The sequence below is a fragment of the Octodon degus genome, unplaced genomic scaffold (genome assembly GCF_000260255.1).
Source record: "Octodon degus isolate 3935 unplaced genomic scaffold, OctDeg1.0 scaffold00036, whole genome shotgun sequence".
NCBI classification, from domain to species: domain Eukaryota; kingdom Metazoa; phylum Chordata; class Mammalia; order Rodentia; family Octodontidae; genus Octodon; species Octodon degus.
This window is the reverse complement of record NW_004524612.1, coordinates 15,208,165-15,225,767: the sequence shown is the minus strand read 5'-3', so window position 1 is coordinate 15,225,767 and position 17,603 is coordinate 15,208,165. Positions and strand designations below refer to the sequence as shown.

Here is a 17,603-nt window from a genome sequence, read left to right as displayed (position 1 = left end):
CGGGCCCCCTCCCCGGCCTGCCGCCCCTTCCGTCCGCGTCCTGTGCCCTCCGCCCTGCGACCCCGGCCCGCGCCCTGTCCCCGCAGGCTGTCACCGCGTCCCGACCGGAGCCGCGCCCCTCGCGGGACCCAAGTCCTGCCGCACCCCGAATGGCCCGCGCCGGCCCGGCCCTCGGCTCGCCTTTCCACTTTATATTAACTTTGAACTGCGTAGCCCTGAGGGGCTGGGGTTCCTGCACTGTGATTGGCGTTGGGTGAAAGCGATGCCTTTTTGCTTGCAGTGTTTGGACAGTCGAGAAGTTTTTGCTTTTGCTCGAAGTCATATTCGTCATCTCAACAATAAATACCTTAGGTGCCAAGATTCTTGTGAAATTGTTTTGCTCAGACCTTCTCTGAAGTCTGCACGGAGGACAGACAACAGATAAACTGAGACCTCTTAAATCATCTTTCTGCAGCCCCATGGAGTGGAATCCAACTCAGGAGTTTAAGTATCGCCTTTGATACTTCACAGAGGCGTGGCGGAGCAGGTTTCATTAAATGAGATAATAGGTTTGAAAACGAGGTCTGATTATTGGGATCGCTGTTACAGTCCCAGGATACGACTTCGCGTGTGGAAAGACTCTAGACTAATTCTAACCGTTTTAAGTACCTGAATCATTTGTAAACTGTTCCAAATCCTTACCTTTGTTCCAAATCAAGCATTTCCTTTTATGTAGTACTTACAGGTTCTCTTTCTATTCATATATATTTATTGAAATGTACAGATCAAGGAGTTGCTCTATGCTTAGTTTGTCCTATTGGAAGTTGGTTTCTGTCTTTACTCTGGGACTTGATTTGCCCACATGTTGCTCCCTGGGCTGGTTGCTTGAGGCTTTGAGGCTTTCCTGAAGGGCCAGGCTCTGAAAAAATGAAATAACTTCGGTGGAAGTCAGAAAGTTTCCAGAAGCCTCAATTTTTAAATATTCAGGCATCAGTAAGTTCACTTCAAGTTAATCATAATCGTTCATGATTAAAAAAACAACAACCCAGGCCAAATGGAACACAACTTATCTGATTCTGAAAGATGGATTCAGCACATTCTTAAAAGTTCCTTCACACAGAAACACTTGGAAATGTCAGTGCTATAAGAAGGCTGCCAATCAACCACAGAAAGGACTTAGATATTTAGAGCCCCTCCCTCTTTCTCTCCGTGTTCCCTGTCCTGTAGGTTGAAGTGTTTGGCGTGTTATTGTCATTTTAACCCCCCACCTCCCTACTGGGGACTGAACCTAGGGCCTTGTACGTGTGCGGTTGGTGCTTTATCACTGAGCTTCAGATCCAGCCGTTTTTATTTTTCATTTTGAGATAGGCTCTTCTTAAATTGCCGAGGCAGACCTCCTTTGAGCTCTTGTCCTCCTGCCTTAGCCTGTCCAGTACGTAAGATCACAGGTGCACCATGAACACATGTGCACTGTGCTTCCTGCTCGTTATTTTGAAATTGCTACTGATAAGATTGTAATAGTGGCTGATGTTAGAATTTCAAGGCATACACAGAATAATAATTTCAGCAGTGCAGTGAAAGCTGTTCCTTGGCTTGAACTCACTTTATTATGTATTCTATCTTTTTGAGACATGGTTTTGCTATGCAGTTCAGACTGGTCTTGAACTCACTTTGTAGCCCAGGCTGTCCCTGAACTCTCAGCCATCCTTTTGCCTCAGCTTCCCAAGTGCTGGGATTACAGGTCTGCACCACCATGCCTGGCTTGAACTCACATTTATACATAGTTTCTATTATCCTGTAAATAGAAGTGCATTATTTGTGGTAAACAGTTTTCTCAATTCTTTTAGTGGCTTTTCTTAACCCTCACTTACATTTCTTGATGTGCACATGGACTTCTCTTTTCATTGATCATCACAGATACTTAAACTACACGAACTAGTAGTTCACATAGATCTATGGTGTTATGGAATACAGTAGAATGTAGTGGAATCTTAGGGCCAATGATTTTTAATTGGTACCTAACATTCATTTAAAAAGGCAAAACTAGTCCTTTGCAACAATTTTGAAAAGAAGCATATTACTTTGAAGAGTTATTACTTCTGGGAAAATTAATGTATCAAGTAATAGCATATAATAATGACAAATCAACTTTATCCCTGGTTATTTCTGTCAGAGCAAATAAGTGCAGAAAGTAACCTGATTAATCACTCATGAAGACCAGTTGAGATTGATGCATGGGGTAAGATTTAATTTTGTATGTACTCTCTTAAATGATCCTCCTGCCTTCCCCCCTCCTCCCCAGTGCTGACAGGTGTGCATCACCACGCCCCACCTGGTTGTGTATTCTGAATCCTTTTTTATTTTGGTACTGGGAATTGAACTCATGACCTTGTGCTTGCCAGGAGGGCGATGTGCCACTGAGCTATATCCCCAGCCTCTGTTTTGAGCCTTGAAGTGGTTGGTTTTTATTTAACATTTGTTATAGAAATGTTTCAATTTTTTTGCTAAACTACAGATTTGGGGAAGTTAGTTACTTGAATGCTAAGGTTAGACCTTACTTCAGTAATAGCAAGAATTGTAAGGGCTCTTTTGTCAAGAATATGTATTTATGCATTGTAACCCACTAACAAAACAATCAATAAATAGAAGGGAAAACAGTCTCCCACACCCTTTGATCCTAACAAGTTTTCTTTCATTCTCATTTGTGCTCACATGCATATGTAATTTTACATAGTTTGAACATTGCAAGTTTTACTAATTTTTTTTTCCTCTGAAAGATGAAGCTAAAGGGGCATATTTCTTGTCACAGACCTTGAAGTTCTATTTGTAGATGTCATTATTTGTTTCGTCTTTTGCTCTGTACAACTCAGCAGAGACTCTTGTTTGTGTCCACGCTGTATGCAGAACACCTGTTCAGCACTGTTAAGCAATCTAATGGTTAAAAGAGCTGAAAGTTTTATGAGCATAATCAACATTATTAGTTGGATCAGCAACATAATCCTTTTCAGGAATTTGACATTTTATAACATTAGGTGGTTTAAAAATATTTAATAGGCAAGTGATCATTTATTGAGTGTCTGCCAGGTTTCTAGCCTTATATAGATGGCTTGAGATCTTTAATCAGGAGGCTGCCCCTGTTTTAATATGCATAAGATTGACTGTCAAAGTAAATAAGTTATATAAGTGTTTAGAAAATACCTTTGCCTAAGGGAGAGAAACAAAAAACTATACTAGAAATTGAGTGAGAGAGAAAAAGTAAAATGGATTATTTCAGGTGTTAGGGATTACAGGCAACATGTTGATTTTTAGCAGGTACTTCCGAGGAGTTTACTTTGCATTTTGAAATTCTTGCTATAGTAAAAGACACAAAATATGTACTCATGTCAAATAAAGCCAGTGCTTCGGTAAATCATAGACTGGTATCTCAGTGGAAGAATTAGGATGCAGACCTTCAAAGTGAGGATCAAAACTATAACCAAAGGGAGAGTGTTTTCTTTCTTTTTTTCAAAGGAGCACTTTGTTTTAACTTGTGTGGAAGACCTTCTGGGAAACCCAGAATGAAATTGTATGTGTAGCTATGATTAAATCTAGTGAGTCAAAGCTAGAAAGAATCCTGAATAAATGAAGTTGTTCAGAGGGTTTTGTTAGAAGCCTGCTTAGTTGTATTATCATATTTAATTTCTTAAACTGTGATTTAGGGTTCAGAATATAGTTCAGTGGTAGAGCTCTTGCCTTGCATGCATAAGGCCTTGGGTTTTGTCCCCAGCACCTCAAAAGAAGAAGGTGTGCTTTGGGGCCCTTGCTTGCGCGATGTGGCTGTCCTGTGCAGAGATAAAATGGAAAGCTGGGTTATTAAGTTTGGGGTGATTGACTGGGACGTATAGAAATTCTGAGGCAGAGAGAACACTGATTAGGGAGGACTGCTGAGAAAGGCTGTCTAGACCAAAGGCTTCCAGGGAAGTGTGATTTGAGCAGGCATGTGGTGAACCGTGGAGGAGGCCAAGTTGCCTGGGAGCAGCACAGGGCAAGATTGAGTGTGGTGCTTTTAGGCGGCAAAGACCAGATTCACCTGGCTGGAGGGAGGATTATGTACGGTTGCCTGGAGAAGGACAGATTGTGAAAGGCTGGGGGAACTGCAGGAAGTCTGGGATACTCACTAGGCCAGAAGTGTGGCTTTAGGTCCATGCAGTTTGTTTAGCTTTTTAGATATTTGTGTGGACACCTATGTGAAAAATTGCCACATCCGACTCCCGCCATAGCAGGGCTGTACTTAAAAAAGAACATGAGAAAAATGAAGTTGTATGAATGAGTTGAAGAAGGCCTGGTAAAATCAAGTAAGCTACCCTTAATCAAAAGATCTAGGTAATGGCGCATAGTTGTAATCGCAGCATTCATTCGGGAGGCTGAAGCGGGAGGATCACTGTGAATGAGTTCAAGGTGCCTGGGCTACATAGTGAGACTCTGTTACAAAACAAACAAAGGATCAAAACAAAACAAAACAAAGTGAGAGGAGATTTGGGACCCTGCTGTCAGTGAGGAAAAAGGCTGTCCCTAGGCAGTGAAGGGGCAGGAAGGCATTTTTGACCCTGAGGCCTGGAGGTTCTTCAGCATTTTTGGAGATCACTGGGCTGTGTGGAGCTAAGGATGACTGGATGGAAATTTTTGAGTGCTTGCTGAAACAGAAGGTACTTGTTTTACTAGTGTCTGCTGTGTATGCTAATGGTGGATAAGGCACACATCCATTGTGACATTGTTTCTGCTGTCATGTCAGTGACTGAAATTTGGAGTTGTTTATAGCCAGAGGCTTTCTGGGGAGGTACATCTTTATAAGACATAATTTTGTTGAAATTATTTTTAACTTTTACCTGATCTCTTCTGTAGAACAGTGGCTAATGCTTGACTTTTCCACTCCTTAGGCTCTGAAATGGAAGAAATCACTGACAAACTATTACTTAGGGAGATGAATTGAATTGTGGGTTCAAATGGAAATGGGCCTATTGATATCTGTGCTTGCTGATTGGTTCCCCTTCTGTGGAACCAAACGTGTTCTTTTAAAATACTTGGCAATGATGAGTAGCAAGCTCTCTAGAGAAGTGTACAAAATGGGTCCATGGGACACAGATCATGGCATAATAATGCCAGTTTTCTCTCTCCCAAGTTCCAGAGAGCATAAGCCCACCCATTCAGCAGTGTTGACTAAAAAGAAAAATGTGAACTACTCTCTTCCTTTTCCTCCTTCTTTCCTTTTTATTGTCCTCCTCGTCTTTTTTTTTTTCCCCCAGGCTTGGAATCAAACTCAGAGTAGATGATTCCAGGCCCTCCCATATGCTAGGCAAGTGCCTGCTACTCATTTGATTTCCTATAACTACTTTTGTGGAGACCTTACTCTCTGTCTTTTTTTTTTTTTTTTCTTCTTGCAATTGAATTCAGGGCCTCTCACACTAGGCATACTCTCTACTGCTGAGCACCAAGAGCTTTCTATTTGTGAGTTAAAGAAGTCATTGCTTTTTATATTTTACTTTAGCTTATTCCTCAAACCACACTTTGAAAGTTGTAGAATTTCTATTTATTATAATCTCAGTGAGGTTAATTAACATTCCTAAGATTGCATAATCAGTATTTTGGAGCCAGCCATCAAAGCCTGTGCTTTTATTACTGTATTGGTCCCTTGATGAGTTTTCAAGGGATCTGGCAGTTGTGAGAGGTGCAGAATGTCCTAAAAGAGCAAGTCCCGATCTTTGACTGGAGGACCTCATAGTCATGTTGGTAATAAGAGGTATGCATCGTAAGAACATAGTTGTGCAGTTTTGTGCATTATGGATTAAAGAAGTGTGGCTAGGATTTGAGAATGGCACAGGAGGCAGCATGAACAGTTTCTTGCCTCCAGGTCCCACAGGGTGACAGGCATGATTGCCAGCACTGAAAGCATAGTGGGATTTGGGCTGCGTCAGAGGAACACTGAACTTGCAGAATTTGTTGCGGAGGCTCTGATTTATGTGACTCTGTGAATGCTGGGTAATTGAGATGAGAAGTATAGGAGAGGTAGTTTTAGGGTAGAAATATGTCTTGGATAGTCTTACCTGGTGCCACATACCATGGCTTTAACCATGGCCAAAAAATACAGTGTATTCCTGGGGGAAACTCAGGAGATGGATCCAGAAGGCTTTGTGTATATGAATCTGAAACTGAGGGACTGGACATACATAGAAGTTGGGAGCCACTACTGTAGAAGAAGATTGAATTTCACAGTGGGGCACATAGGAGGAAGTCAGGGGCCAGGAAAGAGGGGCACACTTGGGAAAACAGGTAAGAGTAATGTGGTGGAGAGCGAGGGTGGCCATATGTGTCAGTGAATGAGCGCTTAGCACACAGGTGTCACAGGAGTGGCTAGTATGATTAACGTGAAATTTTGTCTGGTAGGCTTGGCTTCACTGCGTTTGGTGGCAATTTTCACAATAATCTCATGTGAGTGAGTAAATTGGGCAGGACATTGGCAGTGGGCTGGTGAGTAACTGCCTGTGTGGAGGACAGATCTCTATGAATTTTCCTGCAGAAAGCTTCGCTTGGAAGGCAAGGGTGGGGAGTGGTTTCTAGAGGTGCAGATAGCTCACCAGGTCCTTTTAATTTTTAATCTTTAACCTCCCCTCCCCCATCCTCCCCTCTGCTTTTCTCTCCTTCCTCCCCTTCCCTCCCCTTCTTCCCCCCACCCTCTCCTCTTTTCTCTGGTACCAGGGATCAAACTCAGGACCTTGTGCTTGCCAGACAGGTGCTTATGCTGTTGAGCTATCTCCCTGGCCCAAATTTTTAATTTTCTAATTATTTTATTAAATCTGAGGAGATGTCTGCTTTGTTATGCACAGAGTCAGCAGAGCAACATTTTGAAATACAGGAGGCAGAGAATAATTGAGCCAGGAAAGGCTTGGACTGCTTTACTTTCTTGATGAGGCAGAATGTGAGGTCATTGAAAGCAAGCAGAATTAGGCAAGCCAGGAGCTTCAGAGCAGTTGGTGTATAGGCATGTGAGTGAAGGACTCTAAACATGTGTCAGTTGAGGGTAGCAGAGTCATTCTCAGCTTTTTTCTCTTTTCTTTTTATTTCTCCTTTTCCCTGGGGGTGGGGTTTTTATGTGTTGGCCAGATTGCCCCCAAACTCGATTCCTGCCTCAACTTCATGAGTAGCCAGGGCTATAGGTGTGGCCCACTATGCCCAGCACTTCTTTCATTAAATACAACTCACAAACCAAAACAGTACGTCTAGTGGCTGTTGCTCTACTCACAGAGTTGTACAGCCATTACCACTGTGTTATTCAGAACATTTTCAGCACCTAAGGGAGAACTGAAAACCTTTTGGCAGCTGTTCTCCATCCCCTTTCCCTTAGCCCCTAGCAGCCATTAACCTGCTAGGGGCTAAGAATTTCGTAGAAACAGAATTGTACAACCTGTAGACTTTTGTATCTGGCTTCTTTCACTTGGCTAAGACATTCAGGGTTTAATCTGTGCAGCATGAACCAGTGCTTCACTTTTTTTATGTCTGAATTACATAGTATTCCATTAATGGTTATGCCACATTTTGTTTATCCATTCACCAGTTGTTGGGCAGTTGTTGTCTTGTTCCAGCTTTTGGCCATAGTGAATAATGCTTGTATGAACATTGTGTATAGTTTTTATCTAGACATTGGCTTTCATTTTTCTTGGCTGTGCATATAGCTAGGAGTAGAAGTGCTTGTTCGTAGCACTTTTAACTCTAGGAACTGTCAAACTGTTTTCCAAAATAAATGACTTCTTCATTTTCCATTCTCACTAGCAATGTCTGAAGGTTCCAGTTTCTATCAATCGTTGGTCACACTTGTTATTGTCCACACCCCTATTTTCAGTTCTGGGGATTGGACCCAGGGCCATACTGCCAGTCTGCTTTCTGATTATTGCCAGCCTAGTGGGCATGAAGTGGTATTTCTCTGATGGGACATAATGTTGAGATTCACTATTGAGTTGTAAATATATATGTATTTTTCTCAGTACTGCAAATTGAATCCAGGGCCATGACACTAAGCTACATCCCCAGTTCTTATTTGTTTTGAGATGGTGTCTTGACAGGTTGTCCAGGCTGGGCTCCCACTTGTGATTCTCCTCCCTCAGCTTCCCAGAGTGGTGAGATTACAGGTGTGCACCACTGTGCCAGGCTCTGGAGGTTTTTTTTTTTTTTTAAATTGTAATTAATTAATTTATTTTTATGTATTTAGCGTAGGGTCTGCAAGGTCTCACTACACAGATCAGACTGATCTCCTGTTTTCAGCCTTCCAAGCACTGGGATTACAGGCATGTACCACCATGCCCAGTCTCAATCGCCATCTCAGGATGCACTGGGGGTGGGGCTGGCATGGCATGCCGAGGATTGAACTCCAGTCCCTGCATCTGCCTAAACAGGTGCTTTAATCTGCTGAGCTATCTGTCTGGCGCTGGGAGTTTTGAATGTAGTGTAAAGTTGGGGTTCAGTTTTACTCTTTTGCCTGAGTATCCAGTTGTTCCACAATTGTTTGTTGACACAATTATTCTTTCCTTCATTGGATCATCTTGGCATCTTTATCAGATGACCATAAATGTGACTCATATTTCTATCATTATTTTTCTGGACTCTGAATTCCTTTGATCTATATGCCTTTCTATCTTTGTAATAGTGCTGCATTCTCTGAGTTATGTGGCTTTGTGGAAAGTTTTGTAATTGAGTGTGAATTCTCTAGCTTTTTCTTTTTAAGATTATTTTTTTCTTCTGGTTCTGTCTTTTTAGTCTTTGTTTTAAAAATTTTATTTAGCTTCATTTCTGCAGTGCTGAAGATTATACCCAGTGCCTTGTACATACTAGGCAAGTGTTCTACCAATGCCTGTTTCCTCACCCTCTGAGGTTGATTAAGTTTTGTGAATGCATGTGTTTGGCTTATTAGGATTATTTTTCGCCCTGTCACCTGTCTTCCCCTTATTTGTCACCCCATCCTGTAACTCTTCCATTCCTTCATTCTTCAGTCATATTAGAACTTAGTGTCTTTGTTTTTTTTTTTTTTTTTTTTGAAACCGGGGATTGAACTCAGGCCCTTGTGCTTGCCTGGGAAGCACTTATTCCACTGAGCCATCTCCCCGGCCCCTTTGTTTTTGTTTTGATTTTTTTTTTCTCATTTATGTATTTGGTACAGGTTCTCACTATGCAGCTCAGACTCAGAGTGATCCTCCTGTTTCAGCCTCCTCAGTGCTGGGATTACAGGCATGTGCCACCATGTTTGCACTCTGTTGCTGGCTCAGCACGCCCTAGGGGCAGGGCTGGCATGGCATGTAGGACCGGGCATCAAACCTTGGCCCCTGTGCTTGCCAAAGCAGGTACTTAGTCTGCTTAGCTATCTCATTGGCCCTGTTTTGATTTTTTTTTTTTTTTTTTGGCAGAACTGGGGATTGAACTCAGGTCCCTGCGCTTGCCAGGCAAGCACTTATTCCATTGAGCCATCTCCCCAGCCCCCTGTTTTGATATTTTTGAATCAGGGTCTTGCTATGTAGTTCAGGTTAGCCTTGGACAGACTGTGTAACCCAGGCTGACTTCAAACTCACAGCGATCCTCCTGCTTTAGCCTCCTGGGGAGCGCTAGGATGACAGATGTGAGCTACCATGCCTATCTCCTTGGTTATATTTTTACCTTGTATTTTTTGAATAGACTTTCATGTTTACTGGTGAAAAATAAAGGTAATGGCTAGAGTGTATATATCTCTAGAAAGCAAAAGACCAACCTCTGTGGCACCATCTAGTTTTCCCTTCTCTGGAGTCAGTGGAACTTGGTAAACAGAAGGATCTGAGGACTGACAAGGGAAGAGGTCCAGCCATATTCCTTGCCTTCTGCCAGTGAGAACCATACAGTCCAATTGGAGAAACAAGTCCTTTGCCCATGAGTTGTTAGTGAGCATTTTAGCATGCGGAGACATGAAAATACTGGATGTGGAACATGTTACTGGAAAATAGGGCTGTACATGGATGCAAACTTCGAAATTTAATTGAAAGGTAAACCTTTCCAATATAGTTTATTTTCTTCCTTCTTAAAATGGACTCTAGTGAATTAAAAATAAGTTATAGTTAGTCTTTTTTGAGCATGACTGTTGGTAAAGGAAGGTGCATCTATGTTTCTGGGTGGTAGATTTGTTTGGAAATTATTACTAATTTGAGGAGAATCAGAAGAGCCAATTACTAAGTGGGTAGCTCAGTTACTTTGCTCACACTGTGGTGGTGCATTTCCCCAGGTGGAGCATGAGTTATACAAGGCCGGGGCCTTGCCCAGGCCCTGCCCATGTTTTACTATGAAGTCATTGGGGTGCGAGCCATAGCCGATTTGTGCGTTGGAGAGAGACTTGTTTCAAGTTATTGCTCACTTTACAGGATGACTAATATGCTGAATATGCTGAGCTGTCAGCTGTTGATATTTTAATATTTATCATGAGAAATTTGCCCTGGAAAGGCACACTGTTTGGGAAATAATATGGACCTTAGCATGTTACGAAATTTCTTCTTTTTTTTTTTTTTTTTTTTTTTAAGGACTCATAGATACCAAAGAATTCGTAGTTATGAGTACTATAAAAGTTGATCAGTCATAACATAAACTTAAGAGTGGTATTTAAAATCACTCTAGTTTTTAATTGATTTTGAGACATAATATTAATTAAATCCCAATCTCATTACTTTAGGCTTCACTGTGAGTAAACTGTTGTCTCTGTGTTGCTTATTATTTTAATAAGTACCTAGAGCTATTTTTATTTTAAAGTAAAGTATATGTAACATAGCATTAATGATTTTGAAGTATGCAGTTTCTATTATGGTAAATTATGTGTAACATAACATGATTTTAGCCATTTTTGAGTATACACTTCTGTGGCATTAAGTAATTTCACATTATTGGGTCACCACCCTCTACATCCAGAACTTTTCCCACCTTGTGAGACTGAAGCGCTGCAGTCATTAGACACAATGGCCCCATGCTCTCGTATCTGTGGCCGCCATTCACTCTTTCTCTATGAAGCTGGCTCCTCTAGGAGCTTTGGGTGAATGCAGTGAGACAGCATTTTTCCTTTCATCTCTAGCTTATTTCACTTACTGTTGTGTCTTGAGGCTCACCCATATTGAGGTACTGCCAGACTTTCTTTCCTTTTTAAATCTGACTAATGCTCCAGTGTATGTATACACTAGATTTTGTTTATCCATTCAGCAGCGGACAGTTGGGCCACTTCCATCTCTGAAAATCGTGAATAATGCTGCTGCAAACATGAGTGTGCTTGGTGATGTTTTTACAAGCCAGTGAGTAGGGCTAGTTTCTTATCTTTCTAATCTAGGTATTGTTCTGAACTAAGAGGAAGATGTTTATCTTTTAGGCTTTTGCTAGGTGGTGGTTTTTGTTTTTGATGTTTTCTTCAGAGTAAATGTAAGGCCTAAATTTGTAAATGTATTTCATCACCACATTGCTTTCTAGGCAGTGAAGAATAAATTTTGAGTGGAGAGTATGTTATATTTAGAATATTGAAACTGTAATTTAATACAGCCGTCTAGTATAGTTTGAGGGTACACTAGCTGTAGTTTAAAAATGCTCCTCACATATATGACCCTTATACTGTTTTCAGATATGACTCTGTGTGTGTGTGTGTGTGTGTATATATGTGTGTGTTTATTTTGTGACACGGAAGGTCGAACCCAAGACCTTTACTCTGAGGTATATCCCCAGCCTTTTTATATTTTTTATTTTGAAATCACATCTCTCTCTAAATGGTGATTTAGAGAGCCCACTTTGGGCTTGAATTTATCATCTTCCTGCGTGGGCCTCCAGAGTGCTGGGATTACAGGTAACACATCTGGCTTGACTATGTTTATTTGCTTTTTGTGCATTTTAGGTGTTCCACCTGTATTCTCTTTTAAACTGTCTCACGGAAAAAAAAAAAACAAAAACAAACAAAAAACAAACAACAAAACTGTCTCACTGAGGAGGGAAAACTTTTCTAAATATGTATCTCAGTTAACATAGGGTAGAAATTTGTTTCACAAACAATGAGCTTTGGTTTATATATTAAAAACCTCTTTGGTGGGTGTTAGGTATTTGAACTTGTTAGATGTTAGTTATTAGGTGGTTTTTAAAAAAAATATGTGTAGGATTTTCTAGAGGCTGGTCATCATACTATGTAATGCTTCCAGATTATTAGTTGTATTTGATGGCTATATGGTAGAGTAGAGTAACAGAAGGAGGAGCTATTTAAGAGATAAAGAAGAAATAGATACACATGTTGGAGGAAATGATTGAATTTCTTTTCAATTCAAGATAAATGATTAACGCCCAGGTTTTCAGGCTTACATTCTTACAAAACTAAACCTGCAGCTCCCCTGCTCTGACTAAACATTCTTGCATGAAACCAACAATTGGTTTTGTGGTGGGTAGAGAGATAATAGATTGAGATCACAGAATTTCTGGAGAGCTGCTAATGAACTTATATATAACATAGATTTGTCTGTGAGGGTCAGATAATACAACATGATTAATAGCACCCTAAGATGATCGCACACTCTACTGAGCTCTGAGCCCAAGAAGCAGGGAAGCAATTACATGGTAGAAAAGAAGCTCCAGTGTGTCTGAAATTTCTTGCAGCATTTCTCTGATGGTCTGGAGCTGATGTAAACATAGAACATTAGAAATAGATTTTAAGGCTGGCTGACCACAGCAGAACACACTCTGTAGTTACCTTTTGGGGCTGGTTAGTCTTCCCCATCTAGGTGAAGCTCTAAGGGTTTCCTTTGAACTCTTGGCTGGGGTGAGAGGCGTAGGTCAGTGGTAGAGCACTTGGCTAGCATACATGTGGCCCTGGGTACAATATCCCGTGTTAGAAAAAAAATTACATTTTGGTACATGCTGTATAATTTTAGCTACTGAGGGGTTTAGGTGGGAGCATCGTAAGTTCAAGCCCAGCCTGAGCAACTTAGTGAAATCTTGTTTCAAGGAAAAAAAAAAATAAAGGGCTAGGGATAAAGTTCAGTGGTGAAGTGTGTCTCTTGGTTCCATTTCTGTTACCACAAAAACAAAACAAATGAAAAACACTCCCTTTGCTTAAAAATGTATTGACTAGAAGAAATACTAACTTCTTTGTATTTCTAGAATGTATTTTGGAGAATAAAGTAAAATTAAAATAACTGAGGGCTAAGGATATAGCCCAGTGCCTGTCTGGCAAGCCTGAAGTCATAAGTTTGATTTCTGGCACACAGTGTCCCCCCAAAAAAGGAATAACTGATAATAGAAGAGTTAAAATTGTGGCCAGAAAAGGGAGGGCTATATTTGTTTTTTGTTTTGTTTTGCATTTGTTATGTAAGTGCAAGTGGATTTTTAAAATTACCTTTTCTAACAGTGAAAATACTTTATAATGAATATGGCATTGACATTTGGCCAAGGTTCTTTGGAAAACACAAGTAACTCCTTTCCTCAGACCTTATCTTTGGCAGTGGAGATAAGGTGAACAGAAACAGTTTCATACTTTGGGTCAGACAAGTAGAAGGATATAAAAATATGAGAATGTAAAAATGCTTTCTTCAGTGCTGTATTGAGATATAATTCAAACTCATGAAATGCATCCAGTTCATTGTTTTTAAGCTCACAGTTGTACAGTCATCAACACAATGAGTTTTAGAACATTTTCATTACCTTCAGAAAAAAGCTTCACCCTGTACGAGTCATTCCTGTGCTCTAAACAACCATTCATCTCCTCTCCACTTCTCTAGATTTCCCTTTTTGGGGCCTTTCAACTCAGTGGAATCTCATGATGTATGGTCCTGTGTGACAGGCCTTTTTCCTTAGTGCAAGCGTCATCCACATTGAAGTTTGTATCATTCTGTCACTTATTTTTATTGCTGGTCAGTGTTTCATTCTATGGATATATTCTACCTTTCCATTCATTTCTTGATATGGGTTATTAGAGTTTCTTTAATTTTATCCTCCAAAATGCTGCTGTGAGCATTTTTGAATAGGTTTTATGTGGACATAGTTGTCATTTCTCTTGGATACATGTCTAGGAGTGGAATTGCTGGATTTTATGGTAACTGTAAGATAGTAGAAAAGCTTTTGGCCTGCTTGGGCTCCTGGGAGTGAAGAATTGTCTTGGACTGCATATAAAATACATAACAAGCTGGGCGTGATGACATAAGACTGTAATCGCAGCACTTGGGTGGCTGAGGCAGGAAGATAGCTGAGAGTTCAGAGCCAGCCTGGGGTACAAAGTGAGCTCAAGGCTAACCTGAATTGCACAGCAAGACCCTGTCTCAAAAAGACAACAAAACAAAGCAAACCTACCTCATTAATGAATATAACTCATGTGTATAAGTAAGAAAGCTTCCTTTTATTTAAAAAAGTTGTTTTATTTGGTACTGGGGATGGAACTTAGGTCCTTGCACTTGCTGGGCAAGTGCTTTTGCTGTTGAGCTATATCCTTGGCCCAAAACTTCCTTTTAAAAATATCTTTAACATTTTTAGCAAGCTATGTATATGATTGTGACAGTATCTTTGTATCTCCTGGAGCAAAGGTGCTAAGAAAGTAATTTATTAAATTATTTTATGTAATAGCATAGCCCATGTTTAATAATGTAGTAAGAAAACTTGGCATGTCTTACCATAGGAGCAGTGGAGGTCTGTCTTCACGGGTGCATGCACATAGGCAGGCTGAGCTACTGTCGTGGGTAATCCCTTGTGTTCTAGCCACATGGCGCAGCACCCTGGTACACGACAGTTTCTCTTTGACTGTGTGTGGCAGGCAGCATGAACACCACACTTCATCCTGCCCAACATGGTGCTTCCCATCACCTGCTCTGTCTGCTTAGTTACCCCACCCCACAGTGACATCCTGAAAGTGATTGCTAAAGGTCGCATCATAATGTGGAAAGTTTCCAGGTTCACTGTCTTGTGGGGCCAAACTGCAGGCTGCCTACAGGCTGTGAGCTGTGGGTTCTGCACACCTGCCTCTTTAAAAAAAATTTTTTTTTTATAGTATTTGAGATTGAATCCAGGGTCTTCATGCTGAGCTACATCCCTGAGCCCTTCCTTTTATTTTGAAACAAAGTCTTGCTCAATTGCTAAATTACCCAGTTGGGGCTCAAACTTGTAGTCCTCCTAAGTCAGCCTCCCAGAGTCCTCCAAACTCAGCCTCCCAGGCCTGCCTTTTGAAGAACTGCCTATATTTTTTTGAGACAGGATCTCGCTATGCAGTTCAGGCTGGTCCTGTGCTCACTTCTGTAGCCCTCAGGCTGGTCTTTGAACTCATAGTGATCCCCATCTCAATCTCCCAAGTGCTGGGATTACAGGCAGGTGCCGCCATGCCTGGTTCCCACCAAATTGTTTTCTAAAGGCCTTTTACATTCCCAACGGTAATAATTTCTTCACTTTAGAACATAACATGTATGTGTGTGTGTATGTATGTGTTTTCTCCAGTACTGGGCTACTGAGGATTGAATCCAAGAAGTGATGAGCTACAGTCCAACCCTTTTTGTTCTTTAAAAAATTTTTTTTTTATTTAAAGATAAAGTTATTTTGGCTAAGTTATTCAGGCTAGCTTAGAACTTGTATTCCTGCTACTTCAGCCTTCTGTGTATCTAGAATTACAGGCATGTACCACACACAGTACCTGGCCTATTATCTGGCTTTTTGATCATAGTTATTTTAGTGGGTGTGAGGTAGTATCTCAGCTTTTGAGACAGGGTCTTTTTTTAATTTTATTTTATTTTATTTATTTATTTTTGTGTGTGTGTGGCCAGCTCAGCCCACCTGGGGGCAGCAGGGCTGGCTGGCATGTGGTGCTGAGGGGATTGAACCGCGGTCCCTGTGCTTTGTGCTTTGCTAAGCTTGTTCTAAATAGGTGCTCTAGACCACTGAGCCATCTCACCAGCCCTGAGACAGGGTCTTGTTATGCAGTTCAGACTGGCCTTGAGCTCACTTTGTAGGCCAGGCTGTTCTCAACTCATAGTGATCCTCCTGCCTCAGCCTCCCAAGTGCCTAGGATTATAGGTCGGCACTACTATATCCTTTCTCTTCTAAAGTTTTATAGTTTTAGCTTTTACATTTAGACTTTTCATCCATTTAGAGTCCCCCCACCCACATTTTGTAGTTAGTTTTTAAATGTGGTGTGTGGTGAGACTCCACCCTTATTTTATATGTGGCTAGCCAGTCTCCTAGCACCACTTGTTAAAAAGGTTGGCCTTTCTTCATTGGATTGTCTTGGTGCCCTTGTCAAAATCAATTCACCATAAGGGCCAGCCTGATAGCTCAGCAGACTAAAGCACCTGCTTAGGCAGAGTGTAGTGGCTGGGGTTCGATTCCCAGAATGCTGTACTGGCCCAGCCACTGGACGTGCTGAGATGGCGATTGAGACTGGGTGTGGTGGCATGCACAGCAATCCCCGTGCTTGGGAAAGCAGAATCACTAGGCGTCTGATCTGTGTAGTGAGACCCTGTAGACCCTGTAGACCCTGTTGTACTAAATGCATTAAAAAAAATCAGTTTACCATAAATGTGGGAGTGTTTTTCTGAGCTCTCAGTTCTACTTTATTGATCTAGATACGGTATCTGTGTTATTCTATTGATCTGTCTGTACTTAGACTAGTGCCACATTGGTTACTGTAGATTTATAATTAGTTTTGAAATAGGAACTATCAAATTTTTTTTTCAAGATTGTTTTGGATCTTTTTTGGAAAGGGTGTGTGTGTGTGTGTGTGTGTGTGTGTGTGTATTGCTGGCAAATGTAGGCCCTGTGTGTGCTAAACACATGCATGTTGAGCTACAGCACCAGCTCCTGCCTTGAATCTTGTAGATTTGGGAGTATTGTCACCTAGATTGTATGAACCTATAGACAGAGAATGTCTTTCCAATTATTTAAGTGTTTAGTGTCTTTCAACAGTGTTTTGGAATTTTCAGGGTATAAGTCTTGGCATTTAAAAAAATGCTCCTCAGTTTGATGGTAGTATAAGTAAAATTATTTTTTCTTAATTTTATTTCTGGATTTTTGATTGCTGGTATATGGAAACACAGCTGATTTTTGTATTTTCTACATCTTTCAACTTTGCACAAGTTGTTCTAATAGTTTCTTAGTAGATTTGGTAAGATTTTTTACATACAAGATCATATCTTCAGAGATAGTTGTTTTTCTTCCTTCCCAATCTGGATGCCTTTTGTTTGTTATTCTTGCCTAACTGCCCTGACTAGAATTTCTAGTACAATGTTGGAGAGTGTAGTAAACATCCTTGTCTTATTCCTGATGTTGGAGGTTGGGCTGTTCGTCCTTTATGTTCCAGTGTGATGTTAGCTGTGGGCTTTTCTTTTTTTTTTTTTAAAGTAATATAAATGTTTATTATGATTTGAACATCATGTAATTATACATTTATCAAATAATCACACAGATCTGTTGTGATATTTGGTGGATATTTTTCCTTTGCTTTCAGACATGAAATGCAATGTATATCTTTTGTGTTTTAAATTTGTGTTATTCCATTGTTTTTTTTTTCAAAGTTTTATTGATAAACAGATAGCAATGAGACAGTTTCAAATCAAATCGGAAGTACAGTTTCAACAAATAATACACTGCATATATTC

The 17,603-nt window shown here is 40.7% G+C and overlaps 1 protein-coding gene across 1 annotated transcript in view; it reads left to right on the top strand.

Annotated features, from left to right (window-relative positions):
• The window catches only part of Kif13b (kinesin family member 13B), a 197,872-nt gene that overhangs the window by 339 nt on the left and 179,930 nt on the right, over positions 1 to 17,603 (top strand). The window lies entirely within an intron of this gene.